The sequence below is a fragment of the Rattus norvegicus genome, chromosome 19, assembly GCF_036323735.1.
Source record: "Rattus norvegicus strain BN/NHsdMcwi chromosome 19, GRCr8, whole genome shotgun sequence".
Classification (NCBI taxonomy): Eukaryota; Metazoa; Chordata; class Mammalia; order Rodentia; family Muridae; genus Rattus; species Rattus norvegicus.
This window is the reverse complement of record NC_086037.1, coordinates 49704858-49712603: the sequence shown is the minus strand read 5'-3', so window position 1 is coordinate 49712603 and position 7746 is coordinate 49704858.

The window sequence follows — 7746 nt, the reverse complement described above, 5'->3', positions numbered from 1 at the left end:
CGGGGCTCCCGTTCTCAGTTCAGTGGTTTGCTGCTGGCATTTGCCTATGTATTTGCTGTATTCTGGCTGTGTCTCTCAGGAGCGATCTACATCTGGCTCCTGTCGGCCTGCACTTCTTTGCTTCATCCATCTTGTCTAATTGGATGGCTGTATATGTATGGGCCACATATGGGGCAGGCTCTGAATGGGTGTTCCTTCTGCCTCTGTTTTAATCTTTGCCTCCCTATTCCCTGCCAAGGGTATTCTTGTTCCCCTTTTAAAGAAGGAGTGAAGCATTCGCATTTTGATCATCCGTCTTGAGTTTCATGTGTTCTGTGCACCTAGGGCAATTCAAGCATTTGGGCTAATAGTCACTTATCAATGAGTGCATACCATGTGTGTTTTTCTGTGATTGGGTTACCTCACTCAGAATGATATTTTCCAGTTTCCTCCATTTGCCTGTGAATTTCATAAAATCATTGTTTTTGATAGCTGAGTAATATTCCATTGTGTAGATGTACCACATTTTCTGTATCCATTCCTCTGTTGAAGGGCATCTGGGTTCTTTCCAGCTTCTGGCTATTATAAATAAGGCTGGTATGAACATAGTGGAGCATGTGTCTTTGTTTTATGTTGGGGCATCTTTTGGGTATATGCCCAAGAGAGGTATAGCTGGGTCCTCAGTGCAATGTCCAATTTTTTGAGGAACCTCCAGACTGATTTCCAGAGTGGTTGTACCAGTCTGCAATCCCACCAACAATGGAGGAGTGTTTCTCTTTCTCCACATTCTGGCCAGCATCTGCTGTCACCTGAATTTTTGATCTAAGCCATTCTCATTGGTGTGAGGTAGAATCTTAGAGTTGTTTTGATTTGCATTTCCCTTATGACTAAAGATGTTAAACATTTCTTTAGGTGTTTCTCAGCCATTCGGCATTCCTCAGCTGTGAATTCTTTGTTTAGCTCTGAACCCCATTTTTTAATAGGGTTATTTGTCTCCCTGCGGTCTAACTTCTTGAGTTCTTTGTATATTTTGGATATAAGGCCTCTATCTGTTGTAGGATTGGTAAAGATCTTTTCCCAATCTGTTGGTTGCCATTTTGTCCTAACCACAGTGTCCTTTGCCTTACAGAAGCTTTGCAGTTTTATGAGATCCCATTTGTCGATTCTTGATCTTAGAGCGTAAGCCATTGGTGTTTTGTTCAGGAAATTTTCTCCAGTGCCCATGTGTTCCAGATGCTTCCCCACTTTTTTTTCTTCTATTAGTTTGAGTGTGTCTGGTTTGATGTGGAGGTCCTTGATCCACTTGGACTTAAGCTTTGTACAGGGTGATAAGCATGGATTGATCTACATTCTTCTACATGTTGACCTCCAGTTGAACCAGCACCATTTGATGAAAATGCTATCTTTTTTCCATTGGATGGTTTTGGCTCCTTTGTCAAAATCAAGTGACCATACGTGTGTGGTTCATTTCTGGGTCTTCAATTCTATTCCACTGGTCTATCTGTATGTCTCTGTACCAGTATCATGCAGTTTTTATTACTATTGCTCTGTGATACTGCTTGAGTTCAGGGATAGTGATTCCCCCAGAAGTCCTTTTATTGTTGAGGATAGTTTTAGCTATCCTGGGTTTTTTGTTATTCCAGATGAATTTGCAAATTGTTCTGTCTAACTCTTTGAAGAACTGGATTGGTATTTTGATGGGGATTGCATTGAATCTGTAGATCGCTTTTGGTAAAATGGCCATTTTTACTATATTAATCCTGCCAATCCATGAGCATGGGAGATCTTTCCATCTTCTGAGGTCTTCTCCAATTTTTTTCTTCAGAGGCTTGACGTTCTTATTGTACAGATCTTTTACTTGCTTGGTTAAAGTCACACCGAGGTATTTTATATTATTTGGGTCTATTATGAAGGGTTTCATTTCCCTAATTTCTTTCTCAGCTTGTTTCTCTTTTGTGTAGAGGAAGGCTACTGACTTATTTGAGTTAATTTTATACCCAGCCACTTTGCTGAAGTGGTTTAGTAGTTCTCTGGTGGAACTTTTGGGATCACTTAAATATACTATCATATCATCTGCAAATAGTGATATTTTGACTTCTTCTTTTCTGATCTGTATCCCCTTGATGGCATTCTAACGAGTGTAGTGAACTGACACAGTGCCCTTCTTTGCCCACCCGTGTGTAAATCATTCCAGTATTATCCACTTCATCCTAGCCGTGTATGCTTCCTGACCATTAGTCACTTAGCGGCTGTGTTGGTGTCTTTTTTCTATAACGATAGTAATAAATTATATTAAATTATTATTATTATTATTATTATTATTATTATTATTAACTCTTTTTTTAAACTTTTCAGTTGTTATCCCCCTCCCGGTCTGCCTTCTGACTGTTCTTTATCCCATACCTCTTCCCCCTCTTGTGCCTCCCCATCTCCAAGATGTTGTTCCATCAACCCCACCATACCTTCCCTGCTCCTTGAGGCCTTAAGACTCTTTAGGGTTAGGTGTGTCTTCTTTCACTAAGAACAGGTCAGGCAGTCCTCTGCTGTATAAGTGTCAGGGGCCTCATCTTAGCTGGTGTATGCTGCCTGATTGGTGTGTCAGTTTCCAAGAGATCTCTGAAGTCCTGGTTAGTTGAGACTGCTGGCTTTCCTATGGGATTGTGGTTCTCCTCAGTTTCTTCCAGCTTTTCCCTAAATCATTCACAGGGGTCCCCGGCTTCTGTCCATTGGTTGGGTTTAAGTATCTGCATCTGACTCTTTCAGCTCCTTGTTGGGCCTCCCAGAGGGCAGCAATGCTAGGCTCCTATCTGTAAGCACACCAAGGCATTGGTAATGGTGTCAGGCCTTGGGTCCTCCCCGTGAGCTGTATTCCAATCTGAGCCAGCCACTGGACCTCATTTCCCTCAGTCTCTTCTCTATTTTTGTCCCTGCAGCTATTTTAGACAGGAACAATTATGGGTCAGTGTTTTTGACTCTGGAATGCCCTGCCTTTCTATTGGAGGTAGACAATACAAGTTCCTTCTCCCCACCACGGTACATTTCATCTAAGGTCCTTCTCTTTGAGTCCTGAGAGTCGTTCACCTCCCAGGTCTCTAGTACATTCTAGTGGACACCCCCCCCCCCACCTTGTATTTTCCAAGGTTGCCTGTTTCTATTCTTTCTGCTGACCCTCAGGTCTACAGTCCTATTTTCCCCTAATACCTGATTATGTTCCCCTTTTCCCCTCCCTGTTCCCTCTCCAAGCCTGGTCCCTCCCTCCCTCCCTCTACACTCCATGATTGATTTCTTCTCTCTTCTAAGTAGATTGAGGCATCCTTACTTGGGCCCTTCGGCTTATTAACATTCTTGACTTTGGTGGATTGTATCCTGGGTATTCTGTACTTTTTTGGCTATTATATACTTATTAGTGACTACATACCATGCATGGCCTTGTAGGTCTGGATTACCTCACTCAGGATGATATTTTCCAATTCTGTTCATTTGCTTGCAAAACTCATGATGTCCTCATTCTTAGTAGCTGAGTAGTATTCCATTGTGTAAATGAATTTTTTTTCTGTATTCATTCTTCCATTTTGGGACATCTGGGTTATTTCCAGCTTCTGGCTATCTTTTTGTTATTTTGTCTCTTTTTTTTTTTCAGAGCTGAGAACCGAACCCAGGGCCTTGCACTTGCTAGGCAAGTGCTCTACCACTGAGCTAAATTCCCAACCTCTCTTCTGGCTATCTTAAGTAAGTCTTCTATGAACATAGTGGAACACGTGCCCCTGTGGCATGGTGGGGCATTGTTTTGGTATATGCACAAGAGTGATATAGCTGGGTCTTCAGGTAGATCTATTTCCAATTTTCTGAGGAACCTCCAGATTTATTTCACAGTGGTTGTACCAGTTTGCAATCCCACCAATTGGGAGTGTTCCTTTTTTTCTGCATCCCCACCAAAATGTGTTGTCACCTGTGTTTTTGATTTTAGCCATTCTGATTAATGTAAGGTGGAATCTCAGAATTGTTTTGATTTGCATTTTCCTGATCACTAAGGACTTTGTAAACACTTCTTTAAGTGCATCCTGGCCATTTGAGACTTTTCTGTTGTGAATTCTATGTTGTGAATTTTATGACTGGGTTTGTTTGTTTTTTGGTGATTAGCTTCTTGAGTTCTTTATATATTTTGGATATTAGTCCTTGTAGGTTGATGCCATTATGCACATGAAAGCAAACAAGATAAAATGAAGCCTGTTATTAAATGAGAAGGAAGGGAGGTGGGAACAGAGATTGGAAAAGGGAGGGAGAAGCAGAGAGAAGGGACCGGATCTAGGAGAAGGAGCTGGGAGAACACAGCACAGCTTTTCTGTGCATAAATACAGGTTGATATGAATATTTTTTTTCTTTTTTTTTTTATTAACTTGAGTATTTCTTATATACATTTCGAGTGTTATTCCCTTTCCCGGTTTCCGGGCAAACATCCCCCTCCCCCCTCCCCTTCCTTATGAATATTTTTAAGGGATGAGTGTATAGAGGATTTTGTTCTGTCTAGATGGGCAAATTCTTATCAATTGGATCAGAGGTTATTGTGTGGCGTGTTCTTTCATGTGGTGACTTAATTGTGTTCAAGAGAGTGGATGGTGGCTGGACACACCTGGCCTGCCATGGAATTGAGATGTGTATGCCTGGAGTGGAGGCAACCCACCAAGGAAACTGTGAGTAAATGGCTCAAGGACCGTCTAGGTCAGAGGGAGCCCGGGAGAGAAAGTACTGATTGGTATATGCAGGAACTGATGCCAATTTGCCCTATTGACAATGTTCTTTTATTGTACAGAAGCTTTTCAGTTTCATGAGGTCCCATTTATCAATTCTTGATCTTAGAGCCTGAGCCATTGGAGTTCCATTTACAGCCCCCACACCCTCCCGCAACCTCCCCATCCCCAATGAGTTTAAGGCATGTTTGACTTTCTCTTCTATTAGATTCAGTGTATCTGATTTCACGTTGAGGTTATTGATCCACTTAGACCTGAGCTTTGAGCAAGATGAAAAATATGGATCTATTTTCATTTTTTTCTACATTACAGACTGCCAGTTAGACCAGCACCATTTATTGACGATGTTTCCTTTTTTGAAATGTATATTTTTGCCTTCTTTGTCAAAGATCAAGTGTCCATAAGTGTGTGATTTTATTTCTGGGCCTTCAATTCTATTCCATTTACCAACCAGTCTGTCTCTGTATTAATACCATACAGTTTTTTTTATTACTATTGCTCTGTAGTATAACTTGAAGTCTGATGTAGTACTATGAAAGGCAGCCTGGTTCCTGGTTGAACTAAGGCTAGAAATACTGGTGACCCTGACAGGATGGTAGACACTTTGCCTGATACCTGGGCACCAGTCTTCTGTCACTAGCCACGGCCCTTCATAGATTTGCGGTCATTAATCACATAAGGGCAACGCCCCAAGCTCCTCCACAGGTAGAGGACATGATCTGTGGTCACTTAGGCTCAAGACAGATCTCCTTTTTAATGAAGTATCTAAACACCTTGAAGCTTAACTGATAAGCTTTCCTTCCCAGACATTCCTTCCTACAAAGGGTATTTAATATGGTTCTACACATCCACTTTCTGCCTTGACAATAAATGCCTTAAAGCCATGGACCGTCTCTTTTCACTGTGATGGTGGGAAGTCATGGCGAAGGCCTTCACCTATAGAGCCACTGCTGTCTAATCTCCTGTAGAAAGCCTCTCTGTGTGCCCAGCCATGACTGCCACCAAACTTAAGCTCAAACTCAAGTCAATAGAGGGCACCAGGGAAGCCAAGGACTTCTCCCAGGTAGACCACCTGGAGCTCCCTTCCTTTTCCCCTCAGCCCTGGAAGATTCAGCCTGCGGACCCTCACTTTGTTCTCAGATCTTCCATGGCATCTAGTGTTTCCTGGGTGTCTGAAAGCCTGAGAACCAGATGTCCCCAGCCTCCTACTGATCCTGCACCTCAGACTGGAACTTTCCCATCCCTAGAGCACTGTCTGGGGCTTCCCTAAAGCAGGGCATCCTCCCAGTGACCACATGGGATAAGTGCAGTCAACCTCTCCATGTCCAACCTGCAGCAGAGGTGCCCTGTGGTGGAGCGGACAACCCTACAGTCAGGGATGGTGATTTCCCCAGTTCTTTTATTGTTAATTATTGTTTTCACTATTATGGGTTTTTTTTCCAGATGAATTTGAGAATTGCTCTTTCCATGTCTTTGAGGAAGATGGAGGTTGCATTGAATCTATAGATTGCTTTTAGAAGGATAGCCATTTTTACTATGTTAATTCTATCAATCAAGAACATGGGAGGTCTCTCCAATTTCTGAGGTTTTCTTCAATTTTTTTCTTGTGAGACTTGATATTCTTGTAATACAGATCTTTCACTTGTTGGTTAGAGTTACCCCAAGATATTTTATATTATTTGTGACTATTGTGAAGGGTATTGTTTCCCTAATTTTTTTCTCAGCCCGTTTATCATTTGCATAGAGAAAGGCTACTAATTTATTTGAGTTACTTTTATATCCAGCCACTTTGCTGAAGCTATAGAAATTCTCTGGTAGAAATTTTGGGGTTGCTTATCATATCATCTACAAATAGTGTTGTCTTGACTACTTCTTTGCCAATTTGTATCCTCTTGATCTCCTTTTGTTGTCTTATTGCTCTAGCTAGAACTTCAAGTACTATATTGAATAGATATGGAGAGAGTAGGCATCCTTGTCTTGTCCCTGATTTTAGTGGGATTATTTCAATTATCTCTCCATTTCATTTGATATTGGCTGTTGGCTTGCTATATATTGCTTTTATTATATTTAGGTATATCCCTTGAATTCCTGATCTCTCCAATACTTTTGTATTTGTGTACTTGTATTTGTATTGTATTTTGTCAAATGCTCTTTCAGCATCTAATAAGATAATCATGTGATTTTTTTCTTTGTTTATACAGTGGACTATGTTAATGGATTTTTGTGTATTGAACCAACCTTGCATAACTGGGATGAAGCATGCTTGATGATGGTGAATGATCATTTTGATGTGTTCTTAGATTCAGTTTACTAGAATTTTATTGAGTATTTTTGCATCAATATTCATAAGCAAAATATGACTGAAGATCTCTGTTGGTCTTTGTGTTTAGGTATCAGAGTAATTGTGGCATTATATAATTACTAAGTGCTATAAATTTTCCTCTTAGCACTGCTTTCATTGTGTCCCATAAGTTTGGGTATGATGTGCCAACATTTTCATTGAACTCCAGGAAGTCTTTAATTTTTTTCTTTCTTCCCTGACCAAGTTATCATTGAGTGGAGAATTGTTCAGTTTCCATGGGTATGTGGGTTTTCTGTTGGTTTTGTTGTTATTGAAGACCAGTCATAGGCTGTACTGATCTGATGGGATGCATGAAATTATTTCAATCTTCTTATATTTGTTGAGGCTTCTTTTGTAACTAATTATATGGTCAATTTTGGAGAAGATACCATGATGTGCTGAGAATAAGATATGTGCTTTTGTTTTAGGATGAAATGCTCTGTAGATATCTATTAAATCTATTTAGTTCATAACCTCTATTAGTTACAGTGTGTCTTTGTATAGTTTCTGTTTCAGTGACCTGTCCATTAGTAAGAATGGGGTTTTGAAGTCTTCCATTATTATGTGTGGGATTAGATATGTGTTTTGAGCTTTAAAGTTTCTTTTATAAATGTGGGTGCCCTTGGTTTTGGGGCACAGATATTCAGAATTGAGACTTTCTCTTAATGGCTTTTTCCT